Raw genomic sequence first — 12,978 nt, forward strand, 5'->3', positions numbered from 1 at the left:
GAATGACCTCGCATGCTTTTGGGGAGAAGACGGTCAAGGAGAAGCCTAAGTGGGTGTTGAACTTCACTGACATGACACAGTACAACAAACTCCTCCTGGGAAGAGCATGAGCGGTTCCTGCTTGCATTGTTGGATCCCTCTGACCTTGACAGCAGAGTCCCACGTGATGTTTCTTCACAATATCCCATCGCATGTATGAAGCTGTATCATTAAATAGGTCACTTTGTCTCTCTTCATTATAATCTTAATTTTATTACTCTACCTACATTGTGTACTTTGGGTGTTTATTCTGCTTGAAGTCAAACATAAATGGTAGCGTATGGGCAGGCCTGCCCTTGATGGTGAGTGAACATGAAATGCAGCTAACGCTTGTTGAGGACCTGCCTCCAAAATACTTGGCAGGAGAAATGTTCAGTACAAATGGGAGGTGACACTGATTGACAATGCCACGCAGTCACCAGCGCAGCCAGTGACCCCACAGCTTCCTCATGCCCAGCCATTCCCCGCATGACACTGGGGATGGGGGAAAATGCATTACGTCTCCCAGAGAAAGGCCTTTTGCCTTCTGCTGCGGGAGTTAGGGGCTGTTCGCCCAAGGAGAGCACTAGCTGAATGGTTTAATCCTGCTCGCTTTCAAGTGACAAAAAGCAGGGTTGGACCCAATGTGACAAAACGTCCCCATTAACTACTGTGTGGCGTACCAAACAGCATACTGTTGCAATAAAATATTTATAACTAATCATTTTGTTAAATGAAACATGTAGTTTACGGCACCTTTTATAATTAACAAGCTGCTTTCCAGTTAATTTTGCACGCGATGTTTCACAGTTTATTGCCAGGTACTACAAGGACACATAATAAGTACCTACAAATAACTGCCCATATTAAGCTGTAGTATTGCAAACCAAAGCAATTAAGCTCCTGGGAAGCCTAGTATTACTTGTTTGTAAACAAGTATAAGGGTAGGACCTTTGCCAAACAAAAGGTTGGGTTAGTGGGATGATAAAGCAATAAACTTTGCAATGCATGAACATGTTATTACGGAGCCACAGTAATGGAGTAATGAGGATGTTTTAGCAGAGACTTTAATGAATCTGGATTTTGCTGACAGATAATGTTTAAAGATACTGGTAGCTGTACTTAATGATGCATTAGATGACCTGAGTGCTGGTATTAGCATTGAAATAACGGCTCATGATCTGAGTAAGGCATTCTGGGTGGATTATGGCCACACGAACATATCCAGCCTTCACCATTAAGTTGTCTAATTTGCAGATTAGAGACTAGAAGAAGACGTTTGAGAGGTTTGTGCTGAAATGAAACCTCCAATACCTGGTATTCATCTTGTTCTCAACGAGCCAGAGGTTGTGGATATAAGGAACTCCCAGAGGTTCCTTCTAACCTAACCAGAGAGCAGAGATGTTGCATTCGTGGTTCACTGACTTGATCACAGCAACGCAGAGCGCTGAGCCAACTCCTATTTGCTTCTGCTGTGCAAGCACAGAACAGTCACTACCACCATTTCCCATGGATGTCTGGTGGGACAAACCTCGACAGGATGAGGTTAGAATCATAGAATTCATTGACTTGTTTAGGTTGGAAAAGAGCTTTAAGATCATTGAGTCCAACCATTAACCTAGCACTGCCAAGGCCACCACTAAACCATGTCCCCAAGCACCACATCTACACGTCTTTTAAATACCTCCAGGGATGGGGACTCCACCACTTCCCTGGGCAGCCTGTGCCAGCCCGTCACTCACTCGGCTTCATCTTGCAATCAAAAACAAGAGTAGGCTTAAAACAACTAAACCTCAACATTTGGACTTGATGATCTTTGACGTCTCTTCCAACCATAATGATTCTATGATTCTATGATTTACATATTGCTGATGTAGTCTGAGGAGACAACTCCAAATGCTCATTGAAGCATCTTCTGAGGAAGAAGTATCCGTTGGTCAGAGCTAGCAAAAATGGGTATCTTGCCCCTTTTATCCCTACCTGGCAGAAGAAGTAGGGTGCACAGTGCTCAGGCTGAGCAAGGGAGGGGGAAGCCTGGTCTGGTGCACCTGAGCAGGCCTCCCTCCGTCTGCCCTTCCTAGCGCAAACCCCAGCGCTCCTTGGAGAGGTCTGGCCGATCCGTGGAGACCCCGCAGCACGGGGAGCAGGCACCTCGCACCGGGGAGGTCCCACTGTCGCGTGGGTCAAGCCAAGGAAGGGCCGGGAGCTCCACATGGCCACCACTGGGAACGTCCCATAGCCTTGGGCCCTAGCGCCGCAGGATTACGCCTTCCCGTGAATTAACTGTGAATGTGGCATTTTCTGTCTTACTCTGAACGCAAAAGGCTGGGGCTGGCTCTGCCGGTTGGTTGGAAACTGGCAATTCTCACGTATTCCTTATTTTTATTGGTGCTCTGGGTTCAGTTTTTGTAACTTGCTGAGCAGCTTCGCAAAGCCAGTGTGTGCCTTCAGCTGTCCCTGGCTTAATCGCTGGTCTTTTGTTAACGAATACCTACGACATGAATTAGCCATCTGCAAAATGCTGCCCTGCTATATTTGTGCCAAATCTCCACATCCTTATTTGAGACCAGGGACTGAGGGGGGGAAATGAGTCTGCGCATACAATTTTCTTGCAAAACATTTCTTGGCTGTTTCTTCTTTTAAGGCTGTGCCAATGTTTGGCTCATGTCCTCTGCAGAGGTAAGCGTTTATGTTTCAAATATAATGCAAAACCGGGTGAGAAACGAAGGTCTTTAATGATGCTCAGTTTGAACGCTGACAAAATTGTTGTGCATTTTCACTGCATTTAACTTTCTTCTTTTTGTCCTGTATTATCTCGGTCCTATATTGTCTCGGTTAGGAACACCCACCCTGGTTGCTCCGTTTTGATGTTGTTGCACCAGTTTCTTTGAATCTGTCCTAAAACTGGAGGCAGAACAGCCAAAGAGACATGCAACCAGATGAAAAATTCCTGGTTTCCTTTTTCATGCTGATGCCAGCAGATGGTGCTTACCGCCTTTACACGCTGCTCAGAGAAACCCTACACTCTCCACTAGTTTATTTATGGGATTTACCGGGGAACAGCTATAAGGCTCTCAGCCACTTCACTTCTCAGAGAGCTGAAGGATTGGGCTCTGAAAGCAAAACACATCCCACGGTGTTGGGAGCTTTAGGATTTCAAACCCCTACGAGTTTGCTTGTTTTCATGGACTGTTTTCTCAAAATGCTGCTTTGCTGCCACCATAATAAATCTTTCCTTAAAATTGGAAGGTGGGAGGAGGAGAGCAAGTTGTACCATCTCCTTGGACAGGTTTCAAAGTGGAGCTTGCAGAAGTAGTCTGGAAGAGGCAGTTCATGCCTCTGGTACGGGGTTGGTGAGGCCCAGGGGACCCTGTTTGAATCGGGATGATTTGACGGGAATATTGTGTAACGTGTGCTTCCAGGAGGGATGCTCTGAGATTGCTCCAGGCTGGAGGAAGAGGGTGATAAGCTCACAGAAAAGCATCTTCCCAATCCATTCCCAGCACTGGTAAAGACGTGCTACCCATCCTCACTGCCCAGGGCGGAAAGCCATCAGGTTCCCACGTGTGCTGTGGCAGACCTTTACACCTTGAATATTTTCCCAGAACAACGACAACTGTTCTCTCTCCCAGCGTGACTTACAGCTGCTGGAAGGTGCACAGAGACCGGGTTAGATGGATTTTTAAAAAAAAAAAAAAAAAAGACAAAAAATATATCAGAGTTGCTCTGTCATTTAGCAATGGAGAGTGTGGTGTGCTGAGGATCAAAGGCTCGGCTACACATTTACACCATTCACTCCCATGCAAAGAGCTTAACTTGTTCTTATTTATTTACCTACATATTTCCTTTCTACAGACACAAAACCAGAACAGAAACTCGCCCGGCAGACTGCACCTTCCTGTGAATCTTTTATTCAATATTATTCCCTTTCTCCCATTCTTTGTAGCTGAATTACTACGACTCCATTAAAGCAGTGATTTCTACCTCCAGGCACGAGCCGACAGCTTTAGTAACAGCTAGCAGTTTTGCTTATCTTTAAAACCAGTAGGAATTTCTTTCAAGATAATGTGTGTCCGACCAGCTCTCCCTGCTTCCAGCCCCACCACGGTGTCGATGCTACCGGGCATCTCTAGGAGTAGCCTGAGGTTTAAACTTTTCCTTTGATGATGGAAGCAGAAGCAGTATTCTCTTTTTGGGGTTCTTTGTTTCTTTTTTATTGATTACCTGTTGTACAAGCATGGCCAGGTTTTCTACACGGAAGAGCAATTTCTAAACTTCCCCAGGCCGGTTAGAAAAGGCAGCATCCTTGCAGCTGGGCTGGACTAATTTCCTAGCCACCCTTACCAGCTTTGGCAGATGCCCCAGGGGAGCGAGGGGCGGACGGAGCCCGTGCTGCTCCGTACTCAGCCCCTGCAGTCCCGACCCGCATCCTCAGGTGTTCTCCAGACAATTTGGTTTCCTCCTGTCTGCATGTTTCTACTGGAAACTTGGTGAAATCTCAGAAATATCGGTGTTTTCCTGAGACTGCCAACTAATTCTTTTTACCTCGCTGGAATTAATGCAAGCTAAAAATCTGTGATGATTAATATCTGTATGATTTGATTGCATGTGGGTAGTGTGAATCAAAGATTTTCTAAATGGTATAGGAGAAGAGTGTGTCTAGGCTTGGCAGAGGAACTGGGGGGTGGTTCGGCCGAGTTTGAACCCTTACTGGCGAACTGGTGTATTTCAAATACCTGGAGCTGATATCCATAGCACTAACGCTTTGCGTTAATCAAGGTAATACAATAGAAGTAGACATATGGAAAGACTTTTTAGTTTTAAGCTAAAAAAAAATGAGCACCTGCCCTTTAATCTAACTTTCTATCAATAACTTCAAAAACGGATATTGAAAACAAATGTTAAGTGGTTACTGAGGCACTATCAAACTACTGAATTTTGGGGTTACGTCATGTGCAGGCTGACTAACTTTCCGTGGTCCTTAAATAACCAACCTGCAAGAAAAAGGCTTGCATATTCAGTTCACTTTCTCTCCTATTTCTGGGACCATGGTGCAAGCAGAGGTCTTGTTACCGAAGGCAACAAGTGCCCGGCAGCTCCGCAGCCCCGTTTCAGCCAAGCCCAGGCAGCTGCCAGAGGCTGAGCTCTACGGGAGACGTGCGAATGTGCTCCCTTGCTTTGACGGAGGGAAGACATAGGAAGGTCGCTAAAATCTGCTTCACTCCCAAAGAAGTCAATTGCAGAACTCCTATTGATTTCAATGAGCGAAACCCCCTTTTCCAAGGGTGAGTAAATAAACGTATGTCACCAATAGAGACCAGCGCTCAGGCGGCTTTGAAATGTGAAACGCCGAGCATCCCTAGCATCACGGTGAGGGCTGTGCTGCCTTGCTCCAGCAGGCTTCATCGCCCAGCCCCGAGCTTCCCCTACCCAGGCTGTCTTCGTCTGCCCACGGGAGCAGAGCGAGAGGAGTCACGTCTCCTCCAGGTCACCTTGGGTTTCCATAGTGACTATTTGAATGCGATTGTCTTATCCATCAGAACCTCCTTTACTCTCATAAGCAACTCTAAAAGCTCTTCTGGTTTCTATAGCAACCACCTTTAAACCCATACATTTGTTTTCTCTAGGCTTAGCGGAATTGTTGGAAATAGTGCAAATGAACTGCTGGTGCAATATTTCTTATGTTTTTTTTCCCTTAAGCTGTCCTCTACTGTCATCCAGAAGAACAGTTATGATGAGGCTACTGTCCTTTTGTTTCAGTTACTTAGAGATCCTCTTCGCTGCCTAAGCACACGAGCAATGCCTTTTAAAAATCAGCCTTTTCATGAGGAACATTGAAAACCTGAAACCTCCAGAGTTCAGCCTTTCCCTTCCCAGTTCAGGCCACTGTCTCATTCTGTCCCCAGGCACTTAGAAGGAGAAAAGGTGCTGGTTTGTTACCCCAAATCACTTCTTGTAATAATATGCAAGAACAGCACCTTCCCTCCAGTGACCTCAATGCAAAGCACAGTCATTACTTAACAGCAACACCGTGAGTTAGTCAAATATTATTATCGGTGTAGTATGAAGAATGTGCACAAGGTTAATGGCCCATCTACTCTGCAGACCCAATAAATGTCAAGAAGGTGTGTTTTTTTTTTTTCCCAGCATATTGTGGTACGTGCAGACAAGGCTGATATCACACTGTCTATGGCTTCTTTTCAGCAGACAGCAGGCAGACAGAGAGTTATCGAAAAGAGCTGACATTGGCACAACCACAGCTACACTCTTCATGATCCGACTATAAACACGCGTTGCTTTTCAGTCTCAAAACTCATTTTTCCTGCGTAGATCCGAAGTGGAGAATGTGCTTAATTCAAGGTTATAAAGTCAGTAATAGATAATTATTCTACTCTGAAACTCTGTGGCAGCGTTTTCTGGGATCCTTTGGGTAGCAGCAGGTCACAGCCATACCAGATCTACCTCTGTGCAACTCCCGGGCTGCACGAAGAGGTCAATGGGCTATCGGCGGCAGAGAGAGAACCCCAGCTGCCTCTGTGATGCTGCTTTCTAGCTGTCCTGGGCTCTTCTTAGAATAGAGTCAGAGAACCATAGAATCGTTACGGTTGGAAGAGACCTCAAAGATCATCAAGTCCAACTGTATACCTGATGCCACCATGCCCGCTAAACCCACCAAACCATGTCTCAAAGCGCCACATCTAAACGTTTTTTGAACACCTCCAGGGATGGTGACTCCACCACCTCCCTGGGGAGCCCGTTCCAATGCCTAACGACTCTGACAGTGAAGAAGTTCTTCCCAATATCCAACCTGAATGTCCCCTGGTGGATCTTGAGACCATACTTACTGTGGTAGTAAAACCATTTTGGTTTCGGATAAAGATGACAGACTTCTTTGCTTTTCTCTTAATTCCTAACTTTTCTTAGAAACCCTTGGTCCCTACGACGGTTTCGTTTGCTCCCCCTTGCCCCGAGCTGCTGGGGTGCTGGCATAAGGTGCGTGTCCCTGTGCCACGGGATGAGCGGTACATGCAGGGACACTGGCGAAGCTGCAGGCAGTCCACCTTGCTGCTTAGGAAATGGGTTGCTAAAAAACTGGAAGAAGTTCAAGGACAGGTGAAAAATTAGCTAAGGGGCTGGGGGTTGTGGTCACATCTTAGAGAAGAGCAAAAGAGCTCTGTGTCAGTTAATGGTAAACTCAGTAACTGTCATCCAGGATTAAGAAATCTTACGGGTATGGGAGGAGGAATACATCGAGATGATAAAAAGGAGGGGAGTTAACAACGGCTGAAATGAAAAAAGAGGAAAATGTAGTGACTCAGGATCATAATCATAGAACCATAGAATCATGGAATGGTTTGGTTGGAAGGGACCTTAAAGCCCATCTGGTTCCAGCCCCCCTGCCCTGGGCAGGGACACCTCCCACCAGACCAGGTTGCCCAAGGCCCCATCCAACCTGGCCTTGAACACTTCCAGGGATGAGGCATCCACAACTTTTCTGGGCAACCTCTTCCAGTGCCTCACCACCCTCATGGTGAAGAATTTTTTCCTTATATCTAGTCTAAATCTACCTTCTTTCAGCTTAAAGCCATTGCCCCTTGTCCTATCACTACGTGCCTTTGTAAAAAGTCCCTCTTCAGCTTTCTTGTAGGCCCCTTTAGGTACTGGAAGACTGCTCTAAGATCTCCCTGGAGCCTTATGAACAACCCCAACTCTCTCAGCCATAGGAGAGGTGCTCCAGCCCTCGGACCATCTCTGTGGCCTCCTCTGGAGCATAACGCTGAATTGACGAAAGGTGGTCGGTACTGCAGGGGCTTAGATCACCCCTCCAGCTGCCCAGCTGTGCCGAGGGAGATTACCCTGTTTTTCCAGGGCACTCTCTTGGTGCTACTGGGGTTGAGCTGGGGGTGAAGGAGAGAACAGGGCAAGGGGAAACCTGGAGGGGAAGGAGAGGGCAGCTGGGCATGGGAGCTCCTCCAAGCAGAGCCAGAGGGGACCAGACCGTGTTCAGAGCCCACAAGGGAGTTTTACGGTTGAGAGACAGAGGGGACCAGACCACGTTCAGAGCCCACAAGGGAGTTTTACGGTTGGACTTGATGATCTTTGAGGTCTCTTCCAACCATAATGATTCTATGATTCTAAAAGGCGTTGCATCCAGTAAGAAGCACAACCTGTTTGTGACAGGCAGAGGGGATGGGGACGTCCGGCTGTGGGTCCCCGACCTGCCCGGGTGAGGGGCTGTGGCAGCCCTTGTCGTGAGGTGCTGGCACAGAGGTGGGTGCGGAGGGAGAGCAGGTCCCACCAGCTGACCATGTCCCGGCTGCCGGTGCGGGAAGCGAGTTGCTGATATCTTTGTCGACCCTGAGCTCAGGACCACAGCTGTGTTGCATTGCTCTGGGTACAGTCAGACACACCGGAGCGCAGCACTGCAGCTCATTGCTCTTAATACTGCAATCCCTTTCGCTTATACAAATCCCAGAGAAAAACCACTTCTATAAATAAATGCTTTGCAGAAGCACAAACTGTTTTCAATGGGAGCTTGGTTGGAGCTGTTCCTCATCCCTAAACTTTCAATCCCGCAGTGGTTTCTGCCCAAACAGCTGCCCCTGAGATGAGCAGGGCTTTCGGCTCGGTGGAGGGTCCTGCCGCATCGCTGTATGCTACCAAGACTTGCAAACCTGCCGGGCACTGCTCAGAGAGGGGATGTCAGGAGCCCAGCTGACTTAGAGTCTGCAAGGGGAGATGGCAGCAGGCAAAGACGGGACACAGGGAAGCCACGGGGCAATACTAACTAGCAGGGAAAGCTGCTTTCTTCAGGCAAACGCTGGCAGTACTTCTGCCTTCCTTTCAGGGAAGGGTTGCTATCGCTGGCTAAACCTTCCTGAGAAAATTTGCACAACTTTGCTCTCCAAAACACAAGTGTTAATAGATTTGGGCCCATTATATTTGACTTGGCATAATAAGAAACTCACAGATGGAAACTGCTTAACACGGAGCTGTTCTTACCTAAAACCTAAATTTCAGCCAATGCGCAGGCATGCTCAGAAGCCATACAGCACCGATCTTTCAGGTATCTGAAGAAGGTGCTAAAATATTTTCTATATCCGCTGTTGAGGTCTGTAGAAGCTACTGACACAATACTCTCATCCTTTCGATGCAAATTTGCTGAAATTATCTAATTTCTGAATGTGTAGCTCGTACCTAATCTGTGTAAATGAAACACATGCCCTTTGCTGGCATTAGAAGAACACTTACAAATCTGAAGTCAAATACTTAGGAACTGGGAAATGCCAGAGTTGGAGCTCTCTCTCTAGTTGTACCTCGGGTCTTTTCAGTGAAACACTCCAAAGAAGCAGAGCACTTCTTAGTCGACCTCCCACCGCCCTCCCCAGGTAGGCTGAGCTCTTCCTCCTTCCCTTTTCCCCATGGATTTGGGATGCTGAGGATCAGAGCTGCCGGTTTTCAGCTTGCCCAAGGACAACTAGGGGCGAGCTGTGTGCCCAGCATGCAACCCCGTTATGTTACTGCGGATACACTTGCTCTTCTCTACCTAAAATTGAGGAAAGGGGCAGCTGGGGAGAAGGGGTGAGAGAGGGTGTTTGGATGGCGGTTTTCTCCCCAAATCCTGTGGTCGGGTGGGTGCGAGGCCCATAAGAGCACGGCTCTGTAAGGAGTGCCGTAATGGGGGCGGATAAGGAGCACGTTGCTTGCGAGGACTAAAAGCCTCATTCTGCTTTTCTTGGTTTTCAGAGTCACTTAAGTCCCGCATTTTTCTTTCCCCTGTGTGCCTGATGTATTGGGAAACCGATGCAGAGCAGCTCCACGTGTTCCTGCCTTTCCCTGGGGCTTGCACAGCGTGGCCGGCGGTCCTTCCCTCCATCCCTCCCTCCCTCGGGAGCGCGGGGGGCACGGGCTGTGTGCGTTCAACACCCCACTCTCTACACGGTATCTATCTGCACATCCCAGCCGTCTTCTCAGCTGCTGCCCCCAGGAACACGGCGTTGTTACTAACCCTGGTCCCTTTCCTGCTCCCGCTCCCATCGCACTGTGCGGGTCCAGAGCCTGCGGTGGGTTTTCCCTTGGGTGAATGACTCGGGTGGCGATGAGACCCAGGAGCTGTGCTGGATACTGCCCCAGCACTTTCCACTAGATCAGCCCTGGAGGAAAACCAGTAAGGTAGACCAGTGCCGGGGTTTGGCCCGCTGCTCACCGGGCTCTCTTGTCCTTGCAGGGTGGCCTCAGTCCCTCACCCTGAGACCACTTGTCTTCCAGCCCTCCTCTGAAGCATCTGAGCATCTCCTACACAAATGGAGGCAGCTTCTGTAGGAGAGACTGTAGGTAATTGCTGGATATTGGGTTAGAACATGGCTGGCAACACTACCGTCTCCATCCCTCATCAGTGCTCTGAGCACAGTCACAGGGAAGGTCCTGCAAACGAGGTGGTGGTTGTCCTCTCCTGTGACTCCCACCAGTGTGCAGGGGGATGCAGCCCGGACCTGGGCAGCTGTGGGCTCACCCAGCAGTGGCTGCTTGAATGCAGCTTCTAGACACCCAGATCCAAGTTGGTCTGAAGGGGCTTTAAGTACCAAAGCCCACGCAAACTTATCTTCTGGCCCCCATCATAGCATTGGTGAGATACCTGAGATCTCAGTAAAGGTGAGCTACGGACATGCCTTTTCCACGCTGTTCAACAGAAAAGAAAGCTGGGGCATGAAGGTGGGGACGAGGGGTGGGAATTTAAGTGGAAAGTTTGAGCTACTTTTCAGAGTCCAAATTTCCTTTGTCTTTTTTTCTGTTTTCTTTTAAGGACAGCTGAAGTGCAGGATGTTGAAATGGGAAAGCAGTTGTTTGAGTTCAGCAATGCTCACGGAGAGGCAGCAATCACCTCTTTGACTTTTGGTAACAGTGGAAGAAGCTACTTTTTTTTTTTTTATATTGCGTACATCTCTGTAGGCATTATTGCCAGTGCCTGCAGCAAAGAGCACAGCTGCGTTGGAGTCCTGTGCTGGGCTGGCTGCAGGAGGCAGAGATGGATGCCTGAAGACAGGGACTTACAACAGGAGTTGTTTGCAAGCTCTGAAGAGGGGCAAGCAGTTTGCAAATTTCTGGAAGACTGGAAAACATTTAAAGGATATAAATAAGAGTGGATTAAGCTTTTATTTTTTTCCCTGCAGAAGGAAAATGTGATGAGATCTGTGACTGTACCTACGCGGAGGTGAACAGGAGCAAGTAAGGTCTTCCCTGACATTGCGTGAGCCTTGTCCCAGGGCCAGATGCATCGGGTGGGAGTTTATGCTGCAAGTAACTGCTTTTCTGTGGGAAGGTCCTCCCCTGAGACATTCCTGAGGGATTAGTCAGATTCGTATGCCTCTGAAAGAAACTCCAGCTTCAGGAAAGAAAAGAAGAAGAGCAAACCCAAGCAGATCTGTAGTGCAAGCAGGTGGAGATGCCCAGCCTCCCCAAGCAGGGTCAGGCTGTCCATGGCTGGGTCTGCACACCCGCAGAGCGCGTGCAAGTCAGATGGGGCTCTAAACAAATAAATAATCTGTGCCATTGCTCTGCTACACCATAGGCCACACACCGGCACAATTTGTAATGTAGCATCGGCACTCAAGTCAGAGCCTATTGCGCTGAGCATAGGACCGAGCACATTGATGAAAGGTTCTGTAGTTTCCAAGAGGAATGGTAATTCCAGAGCGGAAAATTACTGCTATTCCATCCTTTTGGAGACCAGTGGGTAAATTTGCTCATGTCTGAATATTTGAACTAACCATGTGCAAATACCACATCTGTAATTTCGGGAAAGTATGTTGATAAATCAAAGACATCCTGAGCAGTGCCCTGAACGTCCTTCCAGGTATATTGTGGCTGTTGGGTGGGACAGAAGAAGAGACGTGCGCTTTCTAAGTAGAAGGACTGCATCTAAAAGAGATGATCTATTAGCAAAAAAGTAATATGAAATCGTTTTAAATGAAAACCTGAACTCAATGTTTAGATCTTGGTAAAAAATAAAGCCAAGCAAAAAAATCACTGTGCCACCACTAGAACCTGCTGTTTGAGTTTGAAATTAAAACTGTGCCCAAGACACACAAATCCTGGGGGATCTTTCCGCCGGTGTTATACAAGCCACCTGTCTGCTCTGCCTCGCTGGGAAAACACCCAGTGGCTTGGCTGTGGGCTGACTTTGGGAGCTGGAAGCAATATTGTTGAGGTCAGCTGGACTAATCAGCCCAGAGAGCCAGGTAGGTCTGTACATCTTTGTAGAAGTACCATGAGGTTTTATTGTTCTCTGAATGCAGAATTATGGACCATTCATTGGGAGAAAAAAAAAAAAAAATCTGTATAAAGCCACATTTGCCAGTGATCAAAGAAGCATTCAGCTGCCTTCTGCTGGGTAGCCAAATCGTGGTGACAACGGCCAAGGTTGGATTTAAAGTGCAGAGAGGAAACACGTTTGTTACTTCTGCCAACTTGAAGGGCCTGTTCTTTCCTTACGAGGTCCAGGATTCCCTTTGGAGCCCCCAGAGAGGCACCAGCAGGCATCTTCCCACAAAAGAGGTTTTCATCATAAACCGGTCATTTGTTGAAACCAAACGTATTGGCTTCAATAAACTTGGCAATGTGGGGAATGGGACTGCAGAGGGGGAAAAACAGCTTGTAATTACCTGCTGGCTATTGGAATCATAGAATCATTTGGGCTGGAAGGGACCTTTAGAGGTCATCTGGTCCAACCCCCCTGCGGTGAGCAGGGACATCTCCAACTGGATAAGGTTGCTCAAAGCCCCGTCCAGCCTGACCTTGAAAGCCTCCAGGGATGGGACTTCCACCACCTCTCTGGGCAACCTGTGCCAGTGCTTCACCACCCTCATTGTAAAAATTTTTTCCTTATGTCAAGTCTAACTCTACCCTCTTTTAGTTTAAAACCATTACCCCTTGTCCTGTCACAGCAGACCCTGCTAAAAA

This window comes from Cariama cristata, unplaced genomic scaffold (assembly GCF_000690535.1).
Source record: "Cariama cristata isolate BGI_N322 unplaced genomic scaffold, ASM69053v1 scaffold6861, whole genome shotgun sequence".
NCBI lineage: Eukaryota > Metazoa > Chordata > Aves > Cariamiformes > Cariamidae > Cariama > Cariama cristata.